Raw genomic sequence first — 13,979 nt, forward strand, 5'->3', positions numbered from 1 at the left:
CTAGGAACAGCTGGGCAGATAGCACCAGGCATATTTTGGAATGGATGAGGTCTGGAACCCTGAGCAGTCCAGTGAGGACTTGGTCTTAGTTGAGCAATTTGGTGAAGAGGATGGTATGCAGCATGGTTCTGAGTCTACAGGGTAGCTGCCGTGAAGTGACCTGAAGGAGGTGGATCCAGGTACTGTAGTTGTTTGCAGCTGGTGATGAAGTACAATACTAGCTGTTGTATTGTCACCAGAGCCAGAAGCCTCCTGTGTTCTTTTTATGTCAATTTAGGATTTTTTTTAATTTGTTTTTCGATTCTCAAATTGTCCCAAATATGGCCCTTGGGTACCCTTCACGATCGTTTCTGTACTCTCTGGACATGATGCCATAGTGTGTGAATGCTTTCTTCCTTGCAGGACTAACAAGCTGTCCCAGATTAATATGCATTTTTCCTACTCCAGACCTGGAAGCAGCTATTCTCCACAAGACACTGGTATCTTTCCATGAAAATGGGCATATTAAAACCAAAATCTGAAGGGTTAGGAATGCTAACTATAACTGGAGTATCACTGCTTCTAGACCTTTTCAGTAAGCATTGCTAAAAAATACAAGTTTTAGAAATCAGGAAGTACATGTTTTAAAGTAAAAACGGTGTTGTTTTTACTATTAGTGGTGATTTTAGAATACAATTCATAGCATAGATTATGTGTAGTCAAAATTGCTTCAGTGCTGATTAATGAGGAGCAAAAGTAAATGTTATATAAAACAATGTAATTATAGGACATAAGTTCTATAAGACAACTAAATATTTGAAATAAAGTTTCCTAAGTTATCAGTTTTTGAATCATTTAAAAAATAAAACTATAAAAAACAGGAGATCAGTTGCTATTTCTAAATCAAATATAACTATTATAGGGATTTTACCTAACTTCTGTCTTCTTTCACTTACACTTAATATCTTGGTTCCTAATATTATTAACATATTATTTATTTTTAGTATTTAGCATAGTATTTATTAGCTATATTTTCCAATATTCAAAAATTTCAAGAGAGCAATACCAATATTATTACTTACAAGAAACTACTGAATTAAGTTTAAGATTTTTTTTAATGTTTATTTATTTTTGAGAGAGAAAAAGAGAGTGAGAAAGAGAATCCCAAGTAGGCTCCGTACTCTCAGCGCAGAGCCCAATGTGGTGCTCAAACTCATGAACTGTGTGAAGTCATGACCTGAGCCAAAATCAAGAGTTGGAGGCTTAACTGAGTCCCTAAGATTTTTTTTTTAATTTTTTTTTCAACGTTTATTTATTTTTGGGACAGAGAGAGACAGAGCATAAACGGGGGAGGGGCAGAGAGAGAGGGAGACACAGAATCGGAAACAGGCTCCAGGCTCTGAGCCATCAGCCCAGAGCCCGTCGCGGGGCTCGAACTCACGGACCGCGAGATCATGACCTGGCTGAAGTCGGACGCTTAACCGACTGTGCCACCCAGGCGCCCCTAAGATTTTTTTTTTTAATATCCATGTATATATTTTGAGAGAGAGAACGCAAGAGGGGCAAAGACAGAGAGAGGGGGAGAGAGAATCCCAAGCAGTCTCCACACTTGGCTCATGAACCATGAGATCATGACCTGAGCCCAAATCAAGAGCCAATTGCCCAACTGACTGAGCCACCCATGTGCCCCTAAGTTTAAGATATTTTGCAGTTCTTTTGTCCTTAGACTATGTCTCACCAAAGACGTCCACTAAAAGTACTAAATTCTAAAGCTTCTTGAAATAATCCTTGAAATTATATATATAATTATATATATAGTTATATAATATATATACTTTGACATACAGATTTATTTACTTCTATTTGCTTTTAGTTCCAAGATTTGCCTTTAAATAAGATTTACATATAATTTTGGAATATATAAAACATTTATATAGTTTAAAAGTCAAGACTATATGAAAAGGTATTTTTGGAAACTCCTGCTTCTTTTCCTGTCCCTTAACAATTGAGCTCATTTTCTTTTTCTTTTATTTAATTTCTGGCTTCTCCTTTTTTAAAAAATATATTTTAGTAAATATAAGCAAATGGATATTTATTGTTGAAAATTATTCCTCTCCGATTACACAAATAGAGCATAATTTGTACACTTTTTTTGTCCAGTGTCAGTGTGTAGAAATTGTCCTTGTTCCTGTTAACCACTGAATAGTACTATATTATGGCCATGTCCCATTAGTTTGAGAATTCCTCTATTGACGAAAGTTCTTTCCAATCTTTTGATGTTATAAATAATCCCACAATGAACGGACACATGCGGTTGTATTTTGTGTGTGATTATGTGTGTGTGTGTGTGTGCACGTGTGTGTGCTTGGGCAGAGTCTTTTCTAGGATCACACCAAGAGCATATATTTTCAAACCTCAGGATTATTCCAGTCTGATAAATGAGAGATAGAATTTCAGTGTAATTTTAAGTTTCTTTGATTATGAATGAGTGGGCATCTTTTCCATTGATTTAAAGGCCATTTGCCTTTCTTTTTCTGCAGACTATCTGTTCATGTCCTTTGTCTATCAGATTTTTGGTATTTCTCTTTTCTATTTTAAAAAGATCTTTACGGGGCGCCTGGGTGGCGCAGTCGGTTGAGCGTCCGACTTCAGCCAGGTCACGATCTCGCGGTCCATGAGTTCGAGCCCCGCGTCGGGCTCTGGGCTGATGGCTCAGAGCCTGGAGCCTGTTTCCGATGCTGTGTCTCCCTCTCTCTCTGCCCCTCCCCCGTTCATGCTCTGTCTCTCTCTGTCCCAAAAAAAAAAAAATACATAAACGTTGAAAAAAAAATTAAAAAAAAAAAAAGATCTTTACATAGGAGAGACTAGCCAATTGTCTGTGATGTAAATTACAGATCTTTTCTCCAATTTTTCTTTTGATTTTGCTAGTGGTACTTCTTTCCTTAAGTAAAAGAGTTTTCTGTTCATATAGTTGAATATATGAATCTTTTTCTTTATGCTATTAGATACACAGTTAGAAAGGAATTCACTCATTTTTCCCTTACCACTTGTATAGTTTCATTTTTCACTGTTACTTCTCTGATGCATTTGGAATTTATTCTGTTACATGGTGTGTGGTATGGATTGAATGTTATCTTTTGCCAAATGGTTTTCCAGTTATCTGACCCTGGATTAGTTTGTTAGAGCTGCCAAAACAAATTGCCACAAACTGAGTAGTTTTAAACAACAGAAACTTATTTTCTCATAGTTCTGAAGACTAGAAGTCCAAAATGAAGGTGTCAACAGAGCCATGTTCCCTCCAAAGCCTCCCAGGGAAGATTTTTCCTGGCCTCTTCCAGCTGGTGGTAGTTCCTTGGCTTGTAAATGCATCACTCCAGTCTCTTACTCTGCCTTTAGATGGCATTTTCCTGATGTGTCTCTGCATCATCCTTCCTTTGTCCATGTCTGTTTCTGTGTCCAAATTTCCTATTCTTAGGGTGTCAGTCATATTGGATTAGGGGCTCAGCCTGCTCTAGTATGACCTCACCTTAACTAATTCCATCTGCAGTGACCCTATTTCCAAATAGGTCTGAAGTACTAAGGTTCAGGACTTCAACATATCTTTTGGGGGAACACAACCCGTAATAAGTACCATTTATTAAAATAACTATAGTTTTCCTTCTGTGATTCAAGATGTCTTTATTGTACATTAAATTTCCATATATATTTGAGTCTATTTCTGGAGTTTTATCCTATTCCACTGATTTATCAATTCACCTTCTAATACCAGAATATTTTAATTTTAGAAGCTTTATATTATGTTTTAATATCTGGTAGAGCTAGTTACCCTTAATGCTCCTTTTTCCCTAGGACTTTCCTTGCTTTTTTTTAAATTTTCCTTATGAACTTTAAGATGACTATGTAAATACAGAACATAATTCTTGCATATTACTCTGCCTACATCTCGAGAACAGTATAGCAATGTATGGTAAAGTTTTCAATCCAACATTCACAGCACAAGGAGAGACATAGAAGGAGGGTGTGGATCAGAGAACATAAATGCTTTTCATGAAAGAACTGAATAGACTATGTCTGAGTGGTTTTCATTTGTTTAAGGAAAGGAATGACTGTTGTATTTAATGCCCTCGATACTACATTAATTTCTACTGTACATTATACTCCCTTGGTGAGAGTATTCTTAATGCCATATTATTTTTTAATAAAAACAATATTTTTGTTGTGCTTATTTATAGGAGTTATTGTCAGTTGCAATTTATAGAAGTTATTGTCAATTGGAATGTACACATAAGAATTACTTCATGGTGTAGGAATCTCTAGGTTTTCGATAACCATTTGTTATTTGTATTAAAGATTAATCTTCTATTAGTAAGCTAGTTATAGGTTTAAAGTATTGTCCCCCCGTGCTGTTTGTCTGTATGTCAGGCAGAGCAGTTTAGAATTACAGAATACAGGAGCAGGAAGACACTTGGTGATCATTTAATCTAACCTCCCTCATCTTTTATTTTAAAATTTTTTTTTAATTTTTGAGAGATTAAATTTTTGAGAGAAATTTTTAAATTTATTTTTGAGAGAGAGAGAGCAAGCAAAGGAGTAGCAGAGAGAGAGAGATCTGAAGCGGGCTCCACACTAACAGCCCAGAGCCTGATGCAGGGCTTGAACTCATGAACCATGAGATCATGCCTGAGCTGTGAAGTCAGAAGCTTAACCAACTGAACCACCCAGGTGCCCCACCTTCCTCATCTTCTAGATGAGAAAACTGAAACCCAGATTTATTATTACTGCTCAGTGTCCAAGTCTGGGCCTCAAATCTCCCTTTTCTCCATTGCTTTCTGCTCAGCTAAACCTCTGAACATCAGTGGCCCACACTGGCTACATCGTCATTATTTCCTCTGGTCTTACTAACAGTCTTCTAATAGTTCCACTCTATTTCAGCTCATCTCAAGTTTTATTTTTTCTTTCACTGACAACATATTACTTAAAATATTGCTGGCAATAATTAATATGATTCTGATGAAGTAATGAAGTAGTCATTGGATGTGTACTGCCCCCAGGGAGGTAGTGTAATTGGGCTACGTAGTTCCTTTTTGGTGTTGTTGTTAATGTTTATTTATTTTTGAGAGAGAGTGAAAGACAATGCAGGTGAGGGGCAGAGAGAGAGGGAAACAGAGGATCGATCCAAAGCAGGCTCTACATTGACAGCAGAGAGCCCTGTGTGGGCTCAAACCCACAAACCGTGAGATCACGAGCGGAGCCAAAGTCGGACACTTAACCAACTGAGCCACTAGGCGCCCTGCTATATAGTTCCTTTTGTCTGAGGGCAATTCTCTCTCTCTTCTTTTTTAATGTTTATTTATTTTTGAGAGAGAGAGAGAGAGCACGCGCACAAGCAAAGGAGGTGCAGAAAGAGGGGAGGAAGACACAGAATCTGAAGAAGGCTCCAGGCTCTGAGCTGTCAGCATAGAGCCCAACGTGGAGCTCAAACTAACAAACTGTGAGATCATGACCAGAGCAGAATTAGAACATTTAACCAGTTGAGCCACCCAGGCGCCCCTATATGAGGGCAATTCTTAAGGAGGGTCTTAGTTGTGATCCCTCAACAGACAACACTCAAGGCAGGCAAGGGAATGAGTGCCTCAGTCCTGAAAGAGGGATATTGGCTACACATCACCACCCCTTGTGCCATTTGGATCTTTGGCTCTATTGCTTCATATAATTTCACTCCATCTGGGAAAAAACTCCTCCAGGATTCTGGTTGGTTTCTTTTCTTGGGGAAATTTATGAAAGGAACATTAGTGGAATGAATTATAGCCCCTTACCTCCGCAGCTGGTCTTGCACCCTCAACTGATCATCGCACTCACCTACTATCCACACACTATCTGTTCTACACTTCTCTCACCCTCAACTAGTACCTGTACTGGTCTCTGTCACTTACCTGGCAGGTGGCCCAAATCATCATCCTGAGGTGCTTGAGCCCAGGTCATCATTTGTCCTCTACTGAACATAGAATGCCACGCTCAGCCATGGTACTACACTTGTCTACTTAAATTGAGCCATCAAAATTGAATAAGAGATTCCCTTATTACATATCTGTTACATACAGATCCCCCAGTGGATCACTTGGAATGTGCCAATCACATTCCTCTCTCCTTCCATTTTGTAACACCATTGAGAGATTAGAAGCAAAAATTTCCCAAACAGGTCACTGTGAATGATGGTAAATGTGCTACTCTTTCTCCACCCTTGATCTTCTGTCTGCTAGAGACATGGGACCATGTAATGGTCATTGATCTAGAGTGTATTCTGGCACCCATCCTTGTAGCTTCAAAAGTCTTCTAAAGCTTTTTCTATCATTCTCATCAGTTTGGCAGGTTCTGATTGCTGTGCTTATATGATTTTTGATGGGATTACTGATGCACATTGTCATGTGTCCACTGCTCCAACTACTGTGCTATAAAGTGTATTCCTTGATCCAATGTAATGATGACCAGGATTCCTTGTTGGTTATCAAATATTCTGTTAGCCCTTGGGTAGTGGTGCTGGTTGAGGCCATATGAGCAGGAAAGACAGACTGATACTCAGAATAAGTCTCAGTTCCAATCAAGATCAATTGTTCTCTTACCTAAATGGGAGGGATTCAATGTCTTCAGCTTGCCACTATGTTACTATACGGTCTCATTGAAGGATGGTGCCATATTGAGGTCTCAGTGTTGTTCTCTGCTGTTACCAGCAAGTTGGACATTCAGCAGCAGCAGTAAGAACTTCTACTGTTTGGGCCTCTTTATAGCTGCTACTACATTTATGCACCAATTGTGGCAGTACTTAGGTGGCCAATGGAAGAGGCTGGCTGACATCAATTGGCTGAGTCATTTTGTCACCTTGGTTGTTGGTAGATACCCTCTGTAAGAATTAACTGTGATACAAAGATCTTCATATCTTGTATCTATTCCCATAGGTTCATCCATATGCCTCTTTCTCAGATTTCTTTGTCTTCAGTCTTCCATGCCTTCTCCTCCAGCTCCTTACCTACCAACCAAACCATTTGGCCATGAATCTGAATACATTCTTACCTTGGGCCACCTCTCTATACATGTGAAATGAATGAACCAGTCCAGAGTTCTGACTACTGGGAGGATTTTGTCTTTTTGTTATCTTTCCAGAGCTAAAGTAAGCAGCCATATAATTTTGGCTTCCAGCCACATCTTGAGCTAAACCTTCAATAAACCAAATTTAACCTTTTTCCTCCCCAAGCAACATGGGAATGCCGACACAACCATAGTTGCAAGCTGAGGGAGAGAAACTAGTGGAACAGTTTTTGATGACATGGGAACCTGAACCTCCTGCTTATACTGTTTATTTGTGACCTGTAGTGCTTCTTATGCCTGATCTGTAATGTGCTACTTCCATCTTGTGATGGGCTACTGTTGGACCAAGTTGCCCTTATGACTCGGTAGGTCTAACAAAACCAAGTTCATAATGGGAAGTTCTAGTCACATGGTAACTCAATACCCATTGCCAGGTGAATCCAGTATTATTAAGGTGTATAATTATGCTATTCAATATGATGTATAATTATCAGCAGACAGCATGGCCTTGCTAGAGAACCCCATAGGACTATGTTGTGATTCCTCTTCTTGTGGTTTGCTTCACATGGTGTCTTTCCCACTGTATATATCTTTTTTTCTCTATTGTTTGTATAGTGTTGAGATACATTAAAATATTAAGCATCACTATTGTAGAGAATTTAAACTCAATTCTATAATAAAATATGGTTAATACTGGGTTGCCAAAAGCCCATTTTCTTCACTTTTAATATTCTTCCTCATTAAAATAACATTGCTGTAACACAGGTGGTTCCTACCCATACTGATCACCAAAATTTTAGAGTCTTATCTTGCAAGTGTAGCACATATATTATTAAACAGTTGGTAAACATACACAGATTGAGCACAAATAAGGCACACAAGGTACTGCTGTGTAATGTATCTACCAAGAAATTGATCAGGCCAGTATATAAAAGTTGTATTTTACAGCAAGAAAAAAAATAACTGGTTTCTGTTCATAGCTGTGATTAAACAAAGACTGAGTTCCTTTCTTTCAGCTTCAGAGACTAGAGATACTAAATGCTTTTTATTTGTGGCAGACAACTAGATTGGTTCCCAAGAACATAGTGGCACTACAGCCCCTTTAATTAGAAATTTGGCAAAACTCAAAATTGTATCACCCAGTAGTAAACTACTAAGAACGATCAGGCTAGAAGCAACTATCTAAATACAAAAGGCTAAATAGCTATTCTCTGAGATACTACAACATTTACCTGAACTATGTAAAGAGATATGAAGAGGCTAATAGCTGTCAGAATACCGTATGTTCCTTTTATCCAGTTTTCGACATGTGATCTTTTTTTAAGCATATATGATCCTGTTTCCCACTGCATACATATATATCTTTTTAATGTTTATTTATTTTTGAGAGAGAGAGAGAAGCACAAGTGGGGGGAGGGGAAAGAGGCGGGGTGGAATTCCAAGCAGGCTCTGTGCTGTCAGCAGAGAGCCTGATGCGGGGCTGGAACTCATGAACGGTGAGATCATGACCTCAGCCGAAATCAGATGCTCAACCAACTGAGCCACCCAGGCACCCTCCCCCATCACTGCATGTATCTGTAATGCCAGAATCTGCTGGTTGTATGAGCCAACTGGTAGGGCTGCTCGGACCTATTCTAAGCTCCTGTCAAAGCTGGCAGCCTTCTGTGTCACTCAGCAAATATATCAGAGCAGTATTCCTAAGTTTGGAATATGCTACCTCCAGAACTCAAAGAGGTCTATGAGGCATTGTGCTTCCTTCTTCATGGTAGGAATATAAGATGCAATAGTTTGTCCTGTATTTTAAACCTACCTCAGACCAATGGGCCCTGAAAATCTCCATTGCTGTGGTAGGTCCCTTAACCTTCAAAGGGTTTTCTCTTACTCTCAGGGATGCATGTGTCCCAAATGTCCAGCATACTTGCCACTTCTTATCCCCCCAGTCTGTTTTAACTGATCAATATAAGGGAAAAATGTGGTATTCTTACAGAATGTCCAGACAGCCCAGGTCTTTTTGGATTGTATTATGACAGAGGGTAGAAAAGCTAACCATAGACTTCGGGCAAGACTGTAAATGTATGTTCTCGTCCTTCTCATGCATGTGAATTGCTTCTGGTAAATTTCCCTTAAAGTACTGCTTCAGCTGTATTACACACCTGTTGGTCTGTAATCTTTTCATTTTTATCCAATTTTAAATATGTTCTAATTTTAGTATAATTACTTCTTGTTTCCATAAATTATTTGGAATTGTTTTTAATTTCTAAAATCTATGGATCTCTTTTGAATAACCTTTTGTTATTGATTTAATATGAAATTTATTGTCAAATTGGTTTCCATACAACACCCAGTGCTCATCCCAACAGGTGCCCTCCTCAATACCCATAACCCACCCTTTCCTCCCTCCCATCCCCCATCAACCCTTAGTTTGCTCTCAGTTTTTAAGAGTCTCTTATGTTTTGGCTCCCTCCCTCTCTAACCTTTTTTTTTTCCTTCCCCTCTCCCATGGTCTTCTGTTAAGTTTCTCAGGATCCACATAAGAGTGAAAACATATGGTATTTGTCTTTCTCTGTATGACTTACTTCACTTAGGGTAACACTCTCCAGTTCCATCCACGTTGCTACAAAAGACCGTATTTCATTCTTTCTCGTTGCCACGTAGTATTCCATTGTGTATATTGTGTATTTAAGCCACAATTTCTTTATCCATTCATCAGTTGATGGACATTTAGGCTCTTTCCATAATTTGGCTATTGTTGAAAGTGCTGTATAAACATTGGGATACAATTGCCCCTATGCATCAGCACTCCTGTATCCCTTGGGTAAATCCCTAACAGTGCTATTGCTGGGTCATAGGGTAGATCTATTTTTAATTTTTTGAGGAACCTCCACTGTTTTCCAGAGTGGCTGCACCAGTTTGCATTCCCTGTTATTGATTTCTAATACTAGTGCTTTTTTGTCTATCTCTGAATTTTAAAATGTCATACCTTTAAAGACGCCTTGGTGGCTCAGTCAGTTAAGCATCTGACTCTTGATTTCAGCTCAGGTGATGGTTTCATGGTTCATGGGTTTGAGCCCTGCATTGGGCTCTATGCTGTATCATCACAGAGCCTGTTCAGAATTCTCTCTCCCTTTCTCTCTGCCCCTACCCTACTCATGCTCATGCTCTCTCTCAAAATAACAAACTTTAAAAAAATTTTAAATATAAAATGTTATAACTTTAGGCCTAACACCTGGTCCATTTTTGTAAATATTTCAAGTTTACTTGAAAAGAATAGGGATTCTTTAATTGTTGACTATAGTTCTATATCATATATATAGCTTTATGAAGTTTATGTGCATTTAGTCAGTTACTAAAAATGATGTGTTAAAGTCTCTCAGTGTATTTGTGAATTTATCAATTTCTCTCCATAATTCTATTTTGGCCTTTTTTACTCTTGAAGATGTATTAATAGGTATCTATAATTTTAGAACTGGTATATCTTCCTGGTGGATTTTTACTTTTATTATTATCTAGTGAAAGGGGAGGAGTTTGAGCATTTCAAGGCTGATCGTGGGGGGACAAATATGGCCATGAGGTGGCAGTAGCACACACAAGCTTTATTTGGGGGATGCTTTGAAGATTTGCATATTGGGGAAAGCCCTAAGGGAAGACCTTCCAGAGACTTAAGGCTTGGAGGCCATCCTTCAGAAGGGGAGGAGAGTGAGGGAACTCCTGGAGGAGAAAGGCATCAGAAAGAGGGCTTATATGTCTAGGTGGTTTTTGTATGATGTCACTCAGCAAGCAGCATCTGAGTGCAGAGAGTCTCTGGGTCAGACTGAAGAATTCTAAAGAGCAGCAGCAGGTTAGGGTCTTTATAGCCCAAGACTTATTGTATCTGTGGCAAGCAGATTTTAGACAGTTGCACAGGGTATGTTAAGGAGTCAAGCTCTAAGTAGCTAAAAATCTGATTAAGCTATGTTTAAAACAAATGGATGTGTAAAATTTTGGTTTGGTATTAGTGGGCTTTTGAGCTAATAAACAACCCAGGGCCAATATACAGAAGCCTCATTTGCCTCATCAGTTTGTTTTTTTGTTTGTTTGTTTGTTTTTTGCTCACTGTTGTTTATTATATTTTACTTGATTTTCAGGGTTTTTTTTTTTAATATTTTTTTAACATTTATTTATTTTTGAGACAGGGAGAGACAGCATGAATGGGGGAGGGTCAGAGAGAGAGGGAGACACAGAATCTGAAACAGGCTCCAGTCTCTGAGCTGTCAGCACAGAGCCTGACGCGGGGCTCAAACTCACGGACCACGAGATCATGACCTGAGCCGAAGTCGGACGCTTAACCCACTGAGCCATCCAGGCGCCCCTAAGTTTGTTTATTTTTATTGGCATTATTTTAGTGAAGTGCCAGTTTATTGCAGTCTGCTATCTTACCATGTATTTATTATTAAAACTGCTGTAATAGGAATTTTACTTCATTCTTTGCTTCCACTTAACTAAAATTGCTCTAGGTAAGGTCATCAATGACCTTCATGTTATCAGTTCCAATTAATATTTTACATTTTCTTATAGCATATACACATGTGTAATTTACATAATTCAAAATGGGATATCATACATGGAATTTAATACTTTCCCTTTTTTGCTCATCCTCTCCTTTCTCCCACTCAAATTCCCATCTTTACTCCACCTACCCTCTCCAGACAAAAAATGTCACCCTCATTAGAAGATTTTATCCCCATTTTTCTCCATGCTCATAAGATCTTATGCAAAATTATATACATATACATGACCCCAAATAAGAGTGTATATATACATACATACACACAAAGATGGATTAAACATGCTATATTGCATCTTGCTTTTTACCACTACTACATAGAAATGCTGACTGATTCACCCAAACACTCCTAAAGTGAGTTTTTAAGTCCATAATTTAAAAAGTACTAAGAAGGGCGCCTGGGTGGCTCATTCAGTTGAGTGGCCGCCTCTTTATTTTGAATCAGGTCATGATCCCAAGGTTGGGGGATCGAGTCCTGTGTTGGGCTCCATGCTCACAGCACAGAGTCTACTTGGGATTCTCTCTTTCCCTCTCTTTCTGCCCCTCCCTCACACTTTCTCCCCAAATAAATATAATAAACATTTCAAAAATTTAAAAAACTCTTTTTATTTAAAGAAAAAATTTTTAAATGTTTATTTATTTCTGAGACAGAGAGAGACAGAGCATGAACAGGGGAGGGGCAGAGAGAGAGGGAGACACAGAATCCAAAGCAGGATCCAGGCTCTGAGCTGTCAGCACAGAGCCCAATGTGGGGCTCTAACTCACAACCGCAAGATCATGACCTGAGCCACCCAGGTGCCCCAAAACTCTCCTTTTTAAAAACCTCACTTTTGGGGTGCCTGGCAGTCTGTCAGTTAAGTGACTGACTCTGGATTTTGGCTCAGGTCATGATCTTACAGTTGTGAGATCCACTGTGCAGAGCCTGCTTAAGATTCTCTCCCTCTCTCTGCCCTCCCCCTGCTTGTGTGCATGTGCCTGTGTGCTCTTAAAAACTCAAAAAATATAATAAATAAAATTTAAAAGCCTCACTTTTATGTTCTCATTTGATAATTAATCTACTAACATTTTAAATTTCATCTTGGGTGCTTTTGGTCATTTATGTTTTTCTAGGAAATTATCCATTTCCTCTAGGTTTTCCAATGTGTTGCTTATACAGCTGTATGCAGCATTTTTTTTTAACGTTTATTCATTTTTTGATAGAGAGAGATAGAGCGTTGAGTGGGGGAGGGGCACAGAGAGAGGGAGACAGAATCAGTGGCAATCTCCAGGCCCTGAACTGACAGCACAGAGCCAGAGGCCGGGCTAGAACTCACGGACCATGAGATCATGACCTGAGTGGAAGTCTGACGCTCAACCGACTGAGCCACCCAGATGCCCCTGTATGCAGCATTTTAAAGTGAATATCTTTCTAGATCTTTATCTTATTTCGCTGCTTGGCAGCATTCAAGAAAATTGAAGACTGTACTTCTAAGTTTTGAGGGTTTTTTCTTTTAACATTTATTCATTTTTGAAAGACAGAGGGAGACCGAGCATGAGCGGAGGAGGGGCAGAGAGAGAGAGAGAGACAAAGAATCCGAAGCAAGTTCCAGGCTTTAAGCTGTCAGCACAGAGCCTGACATGGGGCTCGAAACCACGGACCACGAGATCATTACTTGAGCCGAAGTCGGATGCTTAGTTGACTGAGCCACCCAGGTGCCCCTAAGTTTTTGAGTTCCTTAAATCTGTTGAATGGGTGGTGTTGATCCTTATCTTCAGTGTTATGAGGCAGAGGAATGTATGACAGATTCTAATGGAAAATTACAGGAAATTCAAAAATTTAGTGAATTATTTCTTGACATTTTTTATTTTCCCTCTAGTACAGGGTTCATCTCCGTAATTATGCAATTTACTACCCTTTTCCCCATTTCTATATCGTTTTGGGAAATTACAGCCTTATAATAGAGATCAGGAATTTGCTAACATTGTGGCTGATCTATTGGACAACAGTAAATATTGAATTTGACAATAGAGAATAGAGTCACAGATACACTCTTTTTATAAGCAAAGAAATATTTAAACCAAAGGACAATTAGTGGGTGATGTCATCTCTGACTAACAACATAGGTATGCTTCTCTGAACAGATTTTCAATGTCCTTCAAGATCATAACTAATATAAAATGACATAATACAATTGCTTACAATATGGATTTTCTACTTTTTATATTAAAATACCGCTTGCTAGAACATGACTCTACTAAACTGGATTTCTCCAGAAGATAAAAAATTTCACTATCTGGGGGCGCCTGGGTGGCTCAGTCGGCTGAGCGTCTGACTTTGGCTCAGGTCACGATCTCGCAGTTCATGGATTGGAGCCCCGCATCAGGCTCCGTGCTG

The sequence above is a fragment of the Leopardus geoffroyi genome, chromosome B1 (assembly GCF_018350155.1).
Source record: "Leopardus geoffroyi isolate Oge1 chromosome B1, O.geoffroyi_Oge1_pat1.0, whole genome shotgun sequence".
Classification (NCBI taxonomy): Eukaryota; Metazoa; Chordata; class Mammalia; order Carnivora; family Felidae; genus Leopardus; species Leopardus geoffroyi.